Here is a 17,007-nt window from a genome sequence, read left to right as displayed (position 1 = left end):
GCAGTGCTGCAGTTGGTAGGTTGAAAATGTGCTGGTAACAAGTACATCCAGAAATATTTGGGAATATTTATAATAATGTCATGTTAAGATTCCATTTGATAAGAAGGGGTCCTGGTGGAAGTTTTCCATCAAGCAGGATACCAAGTAAGTTGAAAGATAGGCCCGTTTCCTGCAAAACTCAAAATCTGCGTGGGTTGATTTGTTGTTACTGCTGGGTTTTGTTTCTTTTGGCTTGGTTTGGTTTGGTTTTCATAGTTTGCAGTGAGATATTAAGTCTTCGGCTGATTTGGTGTTTGCTCAGAATATTGCACAGGCTAGCTCAGAAACTCTGGAAAGGCTTTCAAAGGAGAAGCTGAATTTAAACAAAAAAGTCACATTTGGAAACCTTGCTCTGGTGTATTTTGGACATTGTAGTTTATTTTCATCCACACTATTGGTTGCTTCCTGGCTTTTTCTGGCATGCTGTTAGCAAGCAGGTGTCCATCTGCGGTGGGTCAGAGCAGATACATCAGGATGCACATCAGTACTGCGGCAGCACACAGACTTGAGGAGTGAGTAAACAGCAAGTCCTATGAAGCCCATTGCCAATGTTATCTATTATATTTACTTGTTGGGCTTTGGACTTTTTTTTATAAAGCAGTGAATAGCAGGTAGTTCATATAAGAAGGAAGAATTGTTGCACAAAATGTCAAGAAAACTATAATTCTGAGTAATCCTATTTCCTGATGTGCTCTTCTCCCCAAACTCAGAGCTTTCTGAAGAATGCTAAGAGGTTTGTAATTCTGCACCCTGATTAATTTGCAATTAGAGACTAATCTGATCTAGCATGTAATTTATATTCTGTGGTGTGAAAATGTTTTTGTTTTTCTCCTCAAATTGCATTGAGCTTTGCCTTGTGCTGCCCCTATCATCACTTCAGAACTTCACTTGAAGAAAGTCAGTCCTTGCTAAGAGGTAGCATTAACTCAGATTGTAAAGGTCCTCCATCCCATCTGAAATCTGCTCCATTTGTCTCTGGAAGACACTTGTGCTTCATCTTTTAATCACCCTAGCTGGGTCAAAGGGAAAATAGAGCTTTCTGGGGACAAAAGAGGAGGAAAGCAGTAGCTCCATTTAATAGAGTTTCTGGTCAGCTTCAAGTTCTTAATGCTTTATTTGCTAGGCCTGAACTTGCTCCCAGTCTTTGTGTAATGAACAACATGATGACAAGGAAGTGGGACAGCTGTATTTAATGCTGTTAACCTCTGCTGTTGTGCATTTCCAGCAAGGACAGTGGGGCACAGTGACATCCTCTGAAGGTGAGTGAAACTACTAGTAGCATGGTAAGCAATCTGCACCAGGCTGGTGAGGACAGCTGGTTACCTTTTCTTGCTCCTGTTCAGCTAGGAGAGCAGCTGAGAGGTAAAGGCAGCCTTGTTCATAGCTTTTGTGCCCATCACACAGTGTCTTTGCTGGTGAGTCCCTTTCAGTGGCCATCCATATGCTGGAGAGAGCTGTTTTTTCTCTTTTTCCCAGGCTCTTCTGTAGCAGTTTAGAGATGATATCCAAATCCTTAATTTTTATCTGTGGTAAAATGGCTTTATGAGTCACCATCAATCTATTGTGAAAATCTTTTTGTCTATGGAAAGACCCAAAGCGTTTAGTTGTTTCATTTGAAACTACATGGACTTTCTTTTTCAGAAGGTTTTTGGAGACAGCACTGAAATTGCGTAAGAGAAGTGCAAACAAGAAAGCATGTGTGACAGCCAGCTTATTGGCTGTGTATAATGCGGTTATTTTACTGGGTGATACACATACCTATGCATGCACATGTGACCAAGTGTCATGGGATGTATAGAAGGACTGATTGAAACCATGCCTTTCCCACATCTGGGTTACATTATTTCAGAGAGCAAATATGCAGCCTGAAATCCCTGTGGATAATTAGCCTGACATGTTGCTTATCAGAAGGCACCCTTTCCCAGCACAGCTCAGCAGATGAGAAGATGGGAGTACTGAACACCAAAGCTATTTGTAAGCCACGTCTAGTTTCTGATGAAGGTTCACTCGTGATGTTAATAGATCTGCACGGACGATGCTGGCACATTAGAAATAGTTTGAAAAGGACACACTTTCAGCCCACGTATGATTATTTTTATCTGTAATTCCTTCTATTAAAACCAAGAGTAAGTGGAGTATATATGGTGAGAACAACTTCCATGTTTATATGAATGAGAGTACCGTGGTTCATTTTTACAGCTTTGCAGAGAAAGATTTCCAGGAGAAGTAGGAAGAATAAAGGCCTCTTGTTCTCAGAAAGTCTGTTCTGAGAAAAATGCCAAATCAGGATCCTCAGGCTGTGTGCTGAGGAGGTTCAAGTGGAAAGAGAAAATGTCAGTGTGTTTAAAGAGAGGGTGAGATATGAAAGAGTATGACTGCATAATATGACTCAACTAGAATCAGGTGTTGGTTTTGCTTTTGTTTTTTTAAGAAAAAAAAAAAAAAATAGCAACTGAGTTGTAAAATCAATGATGGGATAAAAAATGGCTACACCAACCTAAGGGAAGTAGCTGACTGCAAAGGACCCCAGCCTGGATGCTGCCTATGTGATCAGCAAACTAAATTGCACAACACGCAGGGTGAGATGCCAAAAACAACATCCTGAAGTTTGTGATATAGAGTAGATAGATAAGTTAGTGAGATAGTAAGAAGGAATGAACAAATTATCATTAAATATATTAGCCAGGGAGCTAATAGAGCAGAGGATGCTTAAATCCAGCTGTGCAGGAGAGATGTGCTGGCTACCACTACTTCACTGATATGAAATAAGACAAATACCATGTCAGCTGCTAGTGCCTATTCTTCACACAGTCCCAGTAGTCTGCAGATAGCAAGCTGGCAATTCCAAGTTGTCTCCAAGTTCTCTAGCAGCACTTATATTTTCAAACAAATGTATTTTGCTGTACCCACAGTGCAGTGCAATAGCTCCCCTTTCTATAGAAATCATTTTTCACATCCTCCGAGGAAGGGTTTTTATTCCCTCCTAAAGGTATTAACGAAATCATGCAGTTATTATTCACTTTAGACAGTGGTGAGAACTGAGAAATGCAGGCTCTGGTTACGATTGTTCTGTTGCATGTGACACATAGCGAGCATTTTCTTTCCAGATCAGTGCTTTGCAAGCCTTCAGTAAAATGAATAAAGAAAGGAAGGAAAACAAAATGTAAACATCCTGAAAAGCAGTGGTCCCATACTGGTGATAAACAAGAGAATCATATATTGGAAGCATTCCTGGATGACTGACCTGGAGCCACCATGCATGGAGCTTTCTGAATGGGCAGTGACTTTGATTTTTGGCTCACGCTGAAGAAATTGGTATAGATGCAGAATGAGCTTTGTTAGTAACAGTGTGTGTATGTATATATATATATATATATATATTTAATGGGAAGCTTCTGGGGTTCTGAAGTATGGAAGATGAGGTATTAGACATGGAAACACACTCTAAAACTGCAGATCTCAAGGTGAGAACTTGAAGAAAGGAGAGACAGGATTACAATTTCTCAGGGAAGACAAATACATTCATTCTTCTAAGTACTTGTGAGATCCACTGATGAAATGCTGCACAGCTGATAGCTGCAACTTTAATAGCTACTGGTGAAGGTAAAGAGAGCAGTTAGAAAAATCTGGATCCCATTAATGAATTGAAGAAAATGTTCCTGTATAGCTAAAGGCACATCATACTGCATCAGACCAACAGTGGACTGAATGTAAGTGTTATGAATAGCTTTATGTTTAGGACTTTGTAAATGCTGAATGCTTGTCAGAGCAAACCTGACATTTCTGTAACAAAGACTTAGGGTTTGAAGTAGATGACCTGAAGACATTTCAATGGCATCATGTGCTGGGAAGACTGAATTTATCTGTCCCTATGTGTTTAAGTTTTGTCCCCAGATGTGTACATACTTGTGGCCTCCTCTTTGTTCTGCTGAGGTAAGGCAGTCTGCACTACCTGTGCTCCAGACTGAGTCTCCCTAACTGGACCTTGGCCACTATGGCATGCAGAGATGCTGTATTAGGCGAAATGGTTTCATGCTCTGGTCTCCATCCCGTCAAGGGACTTCATGCAGAGGATGGAAGTCAGTCTGTTCTCCCTTGCTGTCATCACTTTCCAGCCTAAAGGAGCCTTTTCCCCCAGAATCCTTGCTCAGCCATCCCATCTGACATTTCCTGAGACCTTCCTTTCCAATACAGGCTTCCCTCTTGTTCACTGCTGGATGCTGGTGTTGCTTTTTCCCTTGCAGCTCTCCCTTCTTTGCTGCCTCTTTGTTTTCTGCTCTGTCTTCTGCCTGTTTCCTGGCTCCTTATCTTCCTTTCTTCCGCTCATTGTCTTCTGTAGCCCTGTTCCTGCAGCTGCAGCCATCCTCCCACTGCTGGCTTTTGGGCACCAGGGATGTCTGCTCCCTCCCTTTAGCCTACATGAACTTTCAATGTGACCTGTGAGTATTGGTTACAGGGGAATGTGCGTGTTCTGGGAATTTAACAACCAGACCCATCTGGGGAATGGAACTGAAATGTCAAGGAGATCTTAGTATGTTGTTGATTCTCACAATCTAATGTCAAATTCCTCCCCTCTCAAATCACCTATGAATGTGCTGGGGCTGCTGCATGGAAGAACTAACTTCTCTTTGCCTGTGTGAGTCGATAAATGTTCTTCCCCAGCTTTACCCCTGGAAATTACTGAATTTGAAAACAGGGCGTAATAAACAACAAAGCAGCCATAAACAGCTGATGTTTAATATTTCAGGCTATGTAAGTACGCAGTGCTAAGTATCTCAGATCAGGACTTGCAGCTTGACAATGCAAACCTGGAGAAAACTTCAGCGCTGTGGTGTCTAAAGTCCCCCAGCTGATACCTAAATCCTGAGAAGCACATTGCCCAGCTTTCTGAGCGCAAAAATCCAGCACGGGCTGTTCTAAACACACTGCTTAGGGGGAAAAAAATGACATTGAGAGTTTGCCACTTGAAATTCAGTTGTTTTTAGCTCATTAATTCTTGCTCAATGTCAGTAGGCGTTTGCAGCTGGAAGGAGGGACAGCTCTGACCAGCACTGGGGAGGCTCTTTGGGATAACTATCCTGCTGCAGAGAAATTCCCATCAATCCAGTATGTATCAGCTGGATCCAAAATGTTTTTACGCATTCCAGATATTTCTGGGAGGAACTGGAAGAGCCAAGATGTGCATTTTACCTTAAATGGCCCTGGAGATCAGTCAGGCGTTTTGTCCTGCCCCTGCTTAGAATCACATAGTAAAGCATATGCAAATGTTGATGCCCACATTCTTGTCATTATCCTGAAAACAGGTTAGCTCAAAGGTCTTTAATCCTTGAATTTTCATGCCAAATCCCTGGTAACCCCCTCTTTGTTAATTCCCAGAGCACTGTTTGACTCCCTTCAGCTAAAATTCTTTGTAGCTTTTGATGTCCTTTCTAATTATTTTCATCTTTGTCTTTTTAAGTATTTAGGTGTCTTTGGAGCTTGATTTACATTTGCAACCATTGCTTTGTGTGTCCTGCCGGTTCATTCCCTTGCACTATGCATGATGGAGCCAGTGAGAAATAGATTTCACAGGGTATTACCACAAATCTTTGCCTGCCCATGCGCTTAGAGGTATGGGTTCTCTTCATCTCCATCCCTCTTCAATCTGCCAGATGTTTATCTCCGGGAGAATTCATTTGTCTTCCTTGGACACTGCTTGTCGAAGAAGGGGATGTTTCTCCAGCACTCCTTGTATGAGATGACTAGCAATAAAGAGAAGTCTCAGAGCATCAGCTGCCCAAGACTGACGGAGATGCCGCGTGTTCTCAGGTATTTCATTTACAAGAAGTGAAGGCTGGGCTTCATTGATCATCCCAAACACCACTTGGGCATGCCTGTAAATCACTCTCTCACTTCAGACTACAGAGTCTTCCCCTGTTGCTGTACAATATTTTATAAGTGATACCCAGGCCTCTGGGTTTTGTGTGAATAACTTTGAAGAACTCCCTCATTGCAGAAATCAAACACAGTGCGCTCCTTGAATTCTATCTGAAGTTTCTTTATACTTCTGCTGACTGAATCTTTCTGGAATTCAGTATGCCTTTGAGGGCTTTTGTATCAGCAAGGAAGGAGTTAACTTTTCCTGCCTTGGAGCAAGGAAATGCTCAGTTTCAGTGCAGACATTTTTGCAGGGTTGGGGGGTTGGATCACCCATGGGGAGTTAAGTCATACCCTCCACAACATACCTGAATGTTACACACGAATTTGTCAAGGACAGTTTTCAAAGGAGCTATGGGGACATCTTTGCATAACATTCAGATGCATTTTAGAGTACTTTGATCAGATATGATGTGTGAAGGTCATCATCATCACTGTAAAGTTCCCAATCACTTTGCAGTAGTTTATTTAAAAATATTTTTACATCAGAGGTGTTCGTGGATGCCTCTTATGCAGGACATATCTATAGAAGTAGCTTCTTCTAGTATCGTTTTCCACAGATTTCTTCAAACATCACCGTGTCACTTATGGGAAATGGATCTGTTGGAGTTTCTATAGGAAGCTTGATGTGCCTCCTTGTCAAGGACATGCTTTCACTTGATACTGTGACAGCTGATCCAGCAAAATGATGGTCTTCATGGGTCTTCTGGCAGGTTTACAGTAGGCTTTGTTGAATCTCAGTTATGTTTTAGGTACTAATTCCTCCTTGACAGAAAGCACCACAGTGGTTTCTTCCTAGTTGTGCTCTGCTTTTTAAAGTAGATACACCAACATCTATTAAAACGATATATATAATTTAACAGCACTTTGTAAAACCCTTTTGGATGTCTATTACATGTTTTAAAGGGATTTTGATAAAACATTCAAGAACAGGAAATAGTTCAGTAAAGTTGCTGAGCTTATACTACAACGTACCCTGTGTTCAGCCCATTTAAAGTAGAAGCCTGATTTACATCTGATGTCAGCGTGTGATGATTTCCACATGCCCCCTACTTTAAACAACTTAATCTGATCATACTCTAACAGTGTTTGTTTGGACTGTGACTGATTCCAAAACTGTTTTTTATCAGGAGTCTCGTTATGTGATATACTTTTGTGGTATGTGGAAGGTGGTTGTGTGACACTACTACCTATCAACGAAAATGATGTTAGCTGCATTTCAAGCTGTTGTGAATTATGTGGTTAGGATTAACCTACCCTTAAACTCCACATTCTAGATGACAGACTTCAGCTTTCGAGAAACAAATTTTATCTAAAACATTGACGACCAATCTTCTGTAATAAGTTAAAGTATATGATCTGAATAACTCAGTAAGAGAAGTGTGGGTGATCTCCCAAGTACAAGAGCCAAGGAATTGTGCATGAAACTCCCTGATGACCACATATTTTTCAGATGAAGAGTCCATTAATTTTTCTGTATATACTTTTTTTTGGAGGTAGGAGAAAAACGCAGCTTGATGCAATGCAGTCAGATCAGAAATTGCAAGAAGGAATCGCATGGTAATGGGAGAGAGTGGAAAAAACTTAAAACTGAAGTAATTTTTTCTTCACCATCTGCAGTAAAAAATTGTTTTAGCATGCCTGAAACCAGCCACAGTACTGTTATGTCATGTAGGCTTTACAAGGACTTATGACTTGGCAGAGATACCAGGTTTTATGTTGTGTTGGGGAAGGGCATGGGTTAACAGCTAACACAGCTCTGCTGGACTTTAGGGCTGACGAACTAAGGTTGAGGAGGAGGTGAATGCGTATCACAGAGGGCAAATTCACTTATGGTGAGTTATGCGCTATGCAGGCAACTCTGAGATAAATGGCAGCCAGCTCTGAGTGGGATAAAAGCTCATGGCTGCAGCCTAATAAAGCAGGGATTTGTTACACCAGTGTCTCAGTATATCTTGCTCCTTTCCAGGGAGACAAACAGTAAGTCAACCTAATCAACACCAGCAGTGCAGCCAAGGCTCACTGCCTCAGACTTTGCTTAGGATTTGCAACAGCTTTTGACAGAAGGGCTGATTCACTGAATAAACCTCACAGGAATTTCTTCCCTATCACTTTTTCTTCCATGTTGAGCTTTGTTATATTGAGCTCAGATAGGAGAGCACTGAGATGAAGACTGCTCCTTTGCAACATGACACACACAGCTGGGGTCCGGGTGCAAACAACACAAAGGCTGCATAGAAAAAAAGAAGGGTTTCAGCCCTTTAGGCTTTCTGCAACCCAGAGGGGCAGGTCTCCTATCCTTTGTTCAATACCTTGTTCCCAGCCAATTTTCTGCAATTCAGATGAGTTGAACAGGCTCTGGCAGAAGGCCAAGGAGTATTGGAGCATCCGAGGAACATGACAGGAGTGTGAACGTTCATGTTCTCCAGGCTGAAGTCATTTCTTTAGTATAACACCTGTATGTTAGCAGGGTGGTGCTGGTCTTAAAAGCAAACAGAAATTCCAGGAGGTGCCCCATACGTGGAAAGCATCCCCATTTCCAACTGCTTTAGAAGTGCAACTGAGGGTTGTTACAGCCAGGTCCTTCTCTATCCAGCTAGTTTACTTGTAAGTAATACAATCCTTTAAGTTTAGTTAGCCTTATTTATAGTGCATTTGAGGTCCTTACTGCCAAGGCACTTCAACTTTGAAGGATTCCTTTGCGCAGACACTGAATAGTCACTAACAAATCAAGGAAAGCAGACACCTAAAACTGCCTCTTTGAGCTAGGGAAACTTAGTGGGAGGCTACCTGCTGCTACTTCCAGAAAAGCAAGAGAAACGGCTTGGAAAATCACTCGGTAATCCTGCAGGCAAAAAAATTCAAGGAAAGCCAAGTTTCTATGCCAATGAAAGACATGCAAAATCTTTTCAGATCTTTTGGGAAGAAACCACGCAATTATTCTTATGACAATGACTGGCACTGCTACTGGAAAATCACTTGCTAAAGAGTTGTCTCCTTGCCTTCCCCTGCACAAGCTGACGTCCCATCTCAGGCATCTCATCTCTGACTACTTGTTTAACCAGTGTAACAGAGGTATGAGTGAGCCTAAGCCTTTCCCATTCCTGTGCTATGTATTTAGGGTATATGCAGAGTAAATACACATCTTTGTAGTATTGTGCAATCACAGACTCTTTTGAGTTGGAAAGGACCCTTAAAAACCACCTAGTCTAACTCCCTTGTCTAACTACCACCTAGTCTAACTACCTACAGCTCCATCAGGTGTTCAGAGCTTGATCCAATCTGACCTTAATTGTCTCAAGGACAGGGCTTCCACCAGCTTTCTAGTATCTCTCCAAGTATCTCACCACTACTATTGTGAAAAACTTTGTCCTTACATCCAATGTAAACCTCCCCTCTTCAGTATTACTCACTTGGATAAGTGAAAATGGTTTCTACTTGCATATGACTTGTTACAGACCGGTAAAACTGCTTTAGGTTACATATCTCCCACAAGTACTCATCTCATAGCAAAAAGGTTGAATAAATCACAGTTCTAAAATAATCTCTTGAAACAAGTGTAGCTGATTTTCGTTGGCCTCCTTTGAGTTTTCTCAATGCTAAGCAGAATGAAAGCAAACACAAAATTGGAATAACATGGATCAAGCACTAAGCTATAAACACACAGATTTTTTCATACATATGTATGTATATAAAGTTTGCAGTGTTTTCAAGCAAAGAGTTTCTGGTTTTGGTGGAAAAATTAGTAAATATTAGCTCAATACTGCTTTAAATAAAGAAGGGGCATGCAAGAAAATGTGAGGGTGGCATTTAGAAGTATAAAGCAGATGGATCCTGACAAAGGCCTGCCAATTTTCATAATGATATAGTATGAGAAGAACTAGCTCTTATAACAAAGCTACTGGTCTCAAAAGGAGGGAGTGCAGATTCAAAAGTCAGTAATATCATAATAATGGGCTTCCAAAGGGAAAAGCAGAAGCTGAATCTAACAGTACAATGTCAACTGTAGTAAAATAGCAACTGAACTTCTTGTATTTGAGAAAGCTATGTGCTAACTAATATCCTTGTGTAGAAAGGTTTATTACTATTATGTTTTTGCAATATTTATATCCATCTTTAGTGAAAACTTTGGAAGAAAATGGAAGCATGGCAAGCAGCACATTGTTCACAAGGCTGTGACAAACTATTGTCAGGGAAGATTGTCTCAGAATAAGGTAAAAGTTGGGTAATGTGAGAGAATTATACTTGAAAATGTTTTCAGAAGAGAGGGCTGGCTTTTATCAAGCAACTGGTGTTCCCCTGAAGAGATGTATCTAAAACTCCAGACTGAGGTGACCTGACAGCAGCCTTTCTGTTTCTAAAGGAGCGCTACAGGAAAGAAGGGGACAGACTCTTTAGCAGGGTCTGTGGTGATAGAACAAGGGAAAGTGGTTTTGAGCTTAAAGAGGGTCGATTTAGGTTGGATATAAGGAAAAAGTCTTTTACAGTGAGGCTGGTGAGGCACTGGAAGAGGTTGCCCAGGGATTCAATAGTTCTATGTATTTCAGACAGCAGGCTCCTAAGTGCTCCATCGGGAGAGTCAAGGTTCTTTGCTTTCAATTAATTGACAGCTTGCATTTCAAAGAAAAAACGATTGCTTATTTAGTTCAAACTTACTTCAAAATAGAAAACACTGATGTTAATTGAAGCAGGTTTGTGATTGTGGCAGTAATTTGGCCCTTAGAAGGAATGCTAACTTTTTTCCAAATTTGTGCTGTTAGATTGTGACTCCTAACAGCTGTCCTTAAAACACAGCATAAGTAACTCATTCAAAAGGGCTTCCTTTATTATTCCATGGTCTTTAAACTTCATTGTAGCAGCAGTGTTTTGTGCTCCAACCAGAAACATACCAGCAATAACAAGGCAGGAGGCTTTTCTGTATGCTGATATATTTAGTTACAGACATCCTCAAGGATGCCAGGCACATTTAGTTCTCCCCTAAAGGAAGCAGTTGACTAAAACAAGTTTGGCATACCTTAAGTCTGAGTTAAATAATAATTTCATTCAAATGATAGAGATTATTCAGAATGGGAAATGCGTTCCATGCATATGTAAAGATCGAGCCACTGCAATGGTATTTTTCAGAATTTCTAGGCTTTTTTAACTGTTATGAGCTTCATTTTTTTTTAATTAATTTTTTTTTTTTTTTTTTAACCAGCGTTTTGTCTGTGGGTTCAGATAGTACTGTGCATTTCAGCATTTTGCAAGCACGTAAAGCTGAGGAACATGGAGGAATCTGCTCTGGGTGTACATTCTGAACCTCAAGTCTTGCATTGTACAATGTCGTATGGTTTGCATTATTCCTCAATGAAGAAACAAGCTCTGATGATCTTACTGGGTACATTTGCCTGAGTTACACTGTAAGATTTTGAGCAGTAAAATTAAGCTTGCTTACCATTAAGTTGCAAACTCTTTGTTCACTTTTGTGACATAAAACTTCTCACATAAAAAAAAAAGTCTTTGTGCAAGTTAAGCTTGCTTTAGTTTATCTCTCTCCCTTTTGTAATACAACTTCAGTATTTGCAAATATTGCAAACATTTTACTTTTCACAGTGAGAAACAAAGAATACTTCTGTCAGGAATTCTTGGGGGAAAATTAAAAAAAAAAACGCAAAAAAAAAAAAAAAGCAAAAGACAGAAATCAACTTTAAGCAGTAATTACACCCACAGTATAGCAGCTAATTAAACTTGCGTCTAAAGTGCAGTCAGGGCTCTAGCTGCTGGGAGCAGTGTGACATTAAGTGCTACCAGCTGTGACCAATTACAGGCCCTCCAAGTAGGGAAGAAAAGGAGTAATTAAAGCAGTTTGGTAAAAGGTATCTGGTGTGGTGTTGCTGGCTTGTGTCTACTGCTGTAACACATAGGGCATTGTCTTACCTTGTAATGCAATATTCTGTTTTGTTTCTGTTTATTTGCTTTTTGGTGGTGTGTTTGGACCATGTGTTTTAATAATTTTAAACTGTGGTAAAGGTCTGTAAAAATGCAAATTCTCTGCCAGAGGAATTGTAAACATTTTATCAAGCTTGCAAATATTGTTCCTGAAAGTTATTCAGAAATAAATGCCAGGTCTTGTCCTGTAAAAAGGCACTGAGTCTAAGTTGATAGTTAAGTAACTTCTCATTTTTTTTCTTTCTTTTCACTGTTTGTATTTCATTTCTGTAACTATTCCTGTTGCAAGAGAAGTATTCACAGTTAAATGTATGTGAGCATCAGAGACAGAAATAAGTAGGCTTATTTTTGTGACTGCAGCTAAGAAGAAGCAAATACACTGTGTTCAAAAGAAGGGGATCTTTGGCGTTTCCATTCTTTTTTGTGCCGATTTGCATTTATAGAACAGTACTAGTAGCTTTTCCCTTAACAAATATCTGTCTGTGATACAGCTATAAAATTATGGTTCTGTGTGTGTATGTGTACATACACACATACAGTTAGCTGACAATAGTCGGGGCTTCAGGAAGCCCTGAGCCCAATCTCCTGTGCTGAGGCTGTATGGATTATAGAGGCTTCATTTGGTTGGTTCTTCAAAAGATCTACAGATGTAGCCTGTTTGCCACTGGTTGTGGTGGAAAAGATTTTCAGATACTGAGGCCAAATTTTTGGGAGGATAAGTATGGGTCTGCAGGTTTTAAGCCAGGTTCAACTTGTGTCTATTCCAGCAAATGGAGCACAAGATGTTTGCAAGGAGATGCAGATAGCTCTGACTATCCTCAGTCTCAGAGCACCAAAGATTTAGTAGCTCTTTAAAAAGCTTCTCTATCCACACTATACAAGTGCAGGTACTGATTTTATTTTTTTTTCAGAACGCTCCTCATAAAACTGCAAGTTATACACTCAGCAGCTTTAAAACAGAGCTCTGTATTAGCACCTGCCAACAGAATCACAGTGCACTTTTGATTTTAAGTTTGTGCTGATTGCTGGAGTTTTACATGTTGTTGGGACAGTGTGTCCTTGTTTCTAGACTGGTTTTGGATGGAATCTGAGGGATAATGTAAGGTTTCCAGTAGGAATACGTTGATGACTAAGCAGTAATCTGGAGGTTTTCCTACAGGAGTTTGGTGGTTGTAGGGTTTTTTTGTGGAGGAATATTTTCATGTAGGAATTGGTTGGCTCTGCAACATTTTGTTAGAGGAATGACAGTCTTGAGGTGCAAGATGGAAAGATGAGTGCTGGGTATGTGTGGGACATGCTGTAAGGGATGGCTGGGTGCAGCATGTAGGAAAAATCTGAAGCCGTGGCTATGCAGAGAAACTGGTGGGAAAGATCATGTCCAGCAGGTTTTTTCAAAGTGAGGATGCTCCAGGCCAGTTTGCTACTTAAGTACATTTTCTTTTGACTATGTGGGCCAAGGAGGGCTATGCATACCTGATGTGCTGCCCAGTGCCTCTGTGGGTTGCAAGGTTCAACCTCAAAAAAGTTCAAGACAGTGTAAAGTAGTTATGAAAAAATCTTGTCCAGCAATTTTTTTTCTCTCCAGAGATGGAAATAAAAGTGCTGCTTCATATTTTTTAAGCAAGAAGGGCTTATTTCAAGAAAGGATACTGCAAATTATCAAATAAAGTCGGTTGTTCTTATGTGACTTACATCATTACAGAAAGTTCATAATGGGTTAAGAGTCAGCTGAAGTTAATCAAGGAATGCAACATAACTGTCAGTTTTGTAGGGAAAATGATGTTTTTTGGTGACCCTAAGGAACATTTCTATGTCATGTTCTCCCTCAGAAAGCCACACTGTAAATCCTTTAAGCCTAGTAACTATTTTTTTCTCAGAAGGATCAGGAGGGGGTTGCTTGTGATCACCATCCTATTGTGCAGTTGGTACTGACACTGTGCTCCATAGGATGCCCTTAGAGATTCTTCAAGGCTCGTCCTGTTTAGGCATGTTTCAAAGCAGGTTAGAAAGGAACGAGGTAAGTGCTACAGTCTTTTGTTTTAATCATAGCCTTCCTTATAATTGCTTTTCTCAAACTTTGCAGTGGAACATGCTACTGATAAACACAGTAACAGTGCTGTGTAAAAATACTGGTTTGATGAGAAAAGCGAAGTTGTGGGTAAGGAGCCATACAGAAATTATTTTGAGATATTATCTCCTGTAAAATTATGAAACTTTATTACTAGTTCAGTTATGTTTGTGCAGGAGGGGGAAATAAGCTCCTGTAGTCTTCAAAATTCAGAGAAGATCAAGTAATTAAAAATGCCTCATCTATTTCAAGAGTAAGTCTTAGTACCTAGAACTAAGGTTTTGATGCTAATCTGTATAATGCAGAGTATCAGTGATAATTCATAACTTAATGATAGAAAGGGGTCAGTACAAGGTCTCTAATGTTATTCAGTGGCACTTTGTTCTCCCTTCTCAGAATTCCACATGCCTCACAATGTATTAAAGGTACAGACCACAAGATAAGAGATCAATGAGTTTCATATAAGCAAGAGATAGAAGAAGAGCATAGATTAACAAGTATATTTTACTTGGCTTGTGTTTTCCATTAATTGATGCTCTTAGAATATTGAGTTTTTGATCCTGTTTTCATTTTTTTCTTGATCACTCTATCGTATACTTATTTGATCCTTAAGAGTTCTCTATTGGTCTGAGATTTCCCTCCTATTTGGTGCTAACAAACCCACAAGTGAGAAAGCAGTAGTCCAGATATCATTGTTATGCATGAAGAAGTTAGGTAAAGTATCTGAGGCCTATCCCGTATGCAAAGGAATAGGAATTCGAGTTGTGTCTGGTACCAATGGGCTGTGCTGTTCAGCTTTATAATGCAACTTTCCTGGTAATGGTAAGCAAATTAAGAACTGTAACTACGGCTTTTCTTCATGTTTGTGTTGTTATTATTGCAAGAAAAACATATTCCTACCCTTTCATGTTTTAAGTAACTGAAGTTGGCCATGCTGGAATTATTTAACCCTTTAGACGCACAGAAAGGACATGGGTTTCTCCACTCACAGCTCCCAGAAACATTCAGGAATTCCTCCTACTGAGAGATCAGCAGCAGGATACACAGTAGAAATGCATCTTTTAAAGTAAATCAAGTGTCTTGTTGGTTAAGAATGCTTATCAATTGTTTGTTAGGCATTGTACCTTTTTCAGAGGAGAAATAAGCACGTGGTACAGAAATGCAGCAAATTTTCCCAAGGCTTATATGATGTTGTTCATCTTGTGTCTTTAAGTTATGTTCTGCAAGATCAACGGGGCTTCAGGGTCATTTCTGTCAAGAATCTGACTGGCTCAAAGAGGTTTTGAAAACAGGTCAGTCTTTGTGGCTGCAGTATGTCAGGTTGATGAGAGACCGCTTGTAAGGAAAACAAATCTACTTCAGGGCATATGGATTAAAAATATGCTAAATATGCATTTCCAGATGATCTCACGAGAAGTTCTGCCCCTTAGACAAGAGGAGAAGACTGTAGGTTACTCCAAAAAATAAAGGCCTGGTTTGAAGACTAATTTATTTTCTCCCTGAATTTTTGAGCAGAATGACTAACATTGTGTTTCCTTTTACATGTCTGAATGGCTGCTTGTTCCTGTGTGTGTGATTCATTCTCTGCAGAAGATGTCAGAGCAGTATTGTGTGACCAAAACTGTGGGAGTATGGCCAGATCATCTCATCTGATTCATCCAAATGGTAACATTTTATTGAGCAGACGGGTTTGCAGCCAGTGAAAGTGGCAAAGAAAGACTGAAGCTGAGTGCTCTTTGCCCTATCAGTCCTGTTGGCTCTGTGCTACAATCTGCACTGTGGTGGGGCAGGACGGGAGGTGACCATTTATAATCTTAGAAAAAATTACTGGCTAATGTAACTGTTTACTACAAAACTGAATCATTTTAACATTACTGATGTGGATAGAGAGGAAACCAGAGAATATCATTCCTCAAGTGAATTATGAGTCCGGTAGCACAGAATAGCATTTCAGAGTCATATTACCAAATGCACATGATTAGCTTTTTTAGTTTACATTTTTGATAGCTGTGAGTTTTTTGATTTTTGTTTTCTCAGTTGCACTTCAAGATCAGGACTTCTACCAATGTCTGAAACACATAATTCAGGTTTGAAGGGACTTCCTGAAGTCATTTTAGTCCATTAATCTAATAATCTGCTCAGAGGTTAGTTTGCTGGATTTTTGCCCTCTCCAAGGCTAGAGGTTCTACAGCTGCTTCAGTATTTGACCACTCTCTCGTGGTGAAAACAGTTTTCCTTATATCTAACACACACGTATTTATTTGTGATCTTTTTCTAAGGCTTGCCAAGCCTATATCTGATCTTAATGCAGTGGGGAATGCCAAATGTTTTGTGAATGTTTAACAAGTGAAGTTGGTGGAAACAGTTTCTTCCAGGATAATTATCTTGCTTTAAAGAAATAATAAATATTTTATGTAAATTCCCCAAAAGGAATGTTGTTCATTGCTATCACTTGATGCAAGTAATTCCCCTTAGTGTACTAGACAGCTGTATAAGCAGCACGTATGGGCCTCCTTCTGCTTTATCCTGAAATACAGTGTGAGATAATGGTATGATGGCTTGAGGGCGACAGCAGTTAATAGAGCTTTATTGTATGTTCTTCTCGTTGCTGAGAAATAACATGCTGCAGGAGTTTTACACTGCACATTTACTGTTTGTCTGCAGCTTACTCAGGTGAGGAAGTGCTATTTTTTTAATAGGACCAGTGTTTGGAATTTCAGCTGTTTGCATAAAGGTGGAAGGTACAGTGTTCTTATTAATACTGTAAAAATAAATTAAGATGCATTTCTGCAGACAAATAACAGGAACTGAGGAGAAAGGGGGGGAGGTGGAGGGAAGCACTTGCAATCTTGTACTTTCCTCTGGCATTTCCCAGCTAAATTCTCTATCAGGCTGTTGGAATAACTTTACTTTTGCAGCAGGATACATATACACAAGGAAAAATGTGGAGCACAGAACATGCAGAAGTTGGCTTGAAACATTTGGAAGCAACATTAAAAATATCCTTTAGTTGTTAACCAATAGATTAATCTAGAATTTCAGGTGATGGACAAAGG

The 17,007-nt window shown here is 39.9% G+C and overlaps 2 long non-coding RNA genes across 2 annotated transcripts in view; one reads left to right on the top strand and one right to left on the bottom strand.

The window, feature by feature from the left end:
* The window catches only part of LOC140254731 (uncharacterized), a 64,708-nt gene that overhangs the window by 30,490 nt on the left and 17,211 nt on the right, over positions 1–17,007 (bottom strand). The gene's annotated exons all lie outside the window — the stretch shown is intronic.
* On the top strand, positions 32–5,630 carry LOC140255174 (uncharacterized). Its single transcript, XR_011904417.1, has 4 exons — positions 32–144; positions 1,163–1,298; positions 4,393–4,478; positions 5,498–5,630. It is a non-coding gene; the product is annotated as an uncharacterized lncRNA (long non-coding RNA).

This window comes from Excalfactoria chinensis, chromosome 7, assembly GCF_039878825.1.
Source record: "Excalfactoria chinensis isolate bCotChi1 chromosome 7, bCotChi1.hap2, whole genome shotgun sequence".
Classification (NCBI taxonomy): Eukaryota; Metazoa; Chordata; class Aves; order Galliformes; family Phasianidae; genus Excalfactoria; species Excalfactoria chinensis.
Note: the sequence above shows the minus strand (reverse complement) of the source record. Positions and strands in the feature narration are given on the sequence as shown.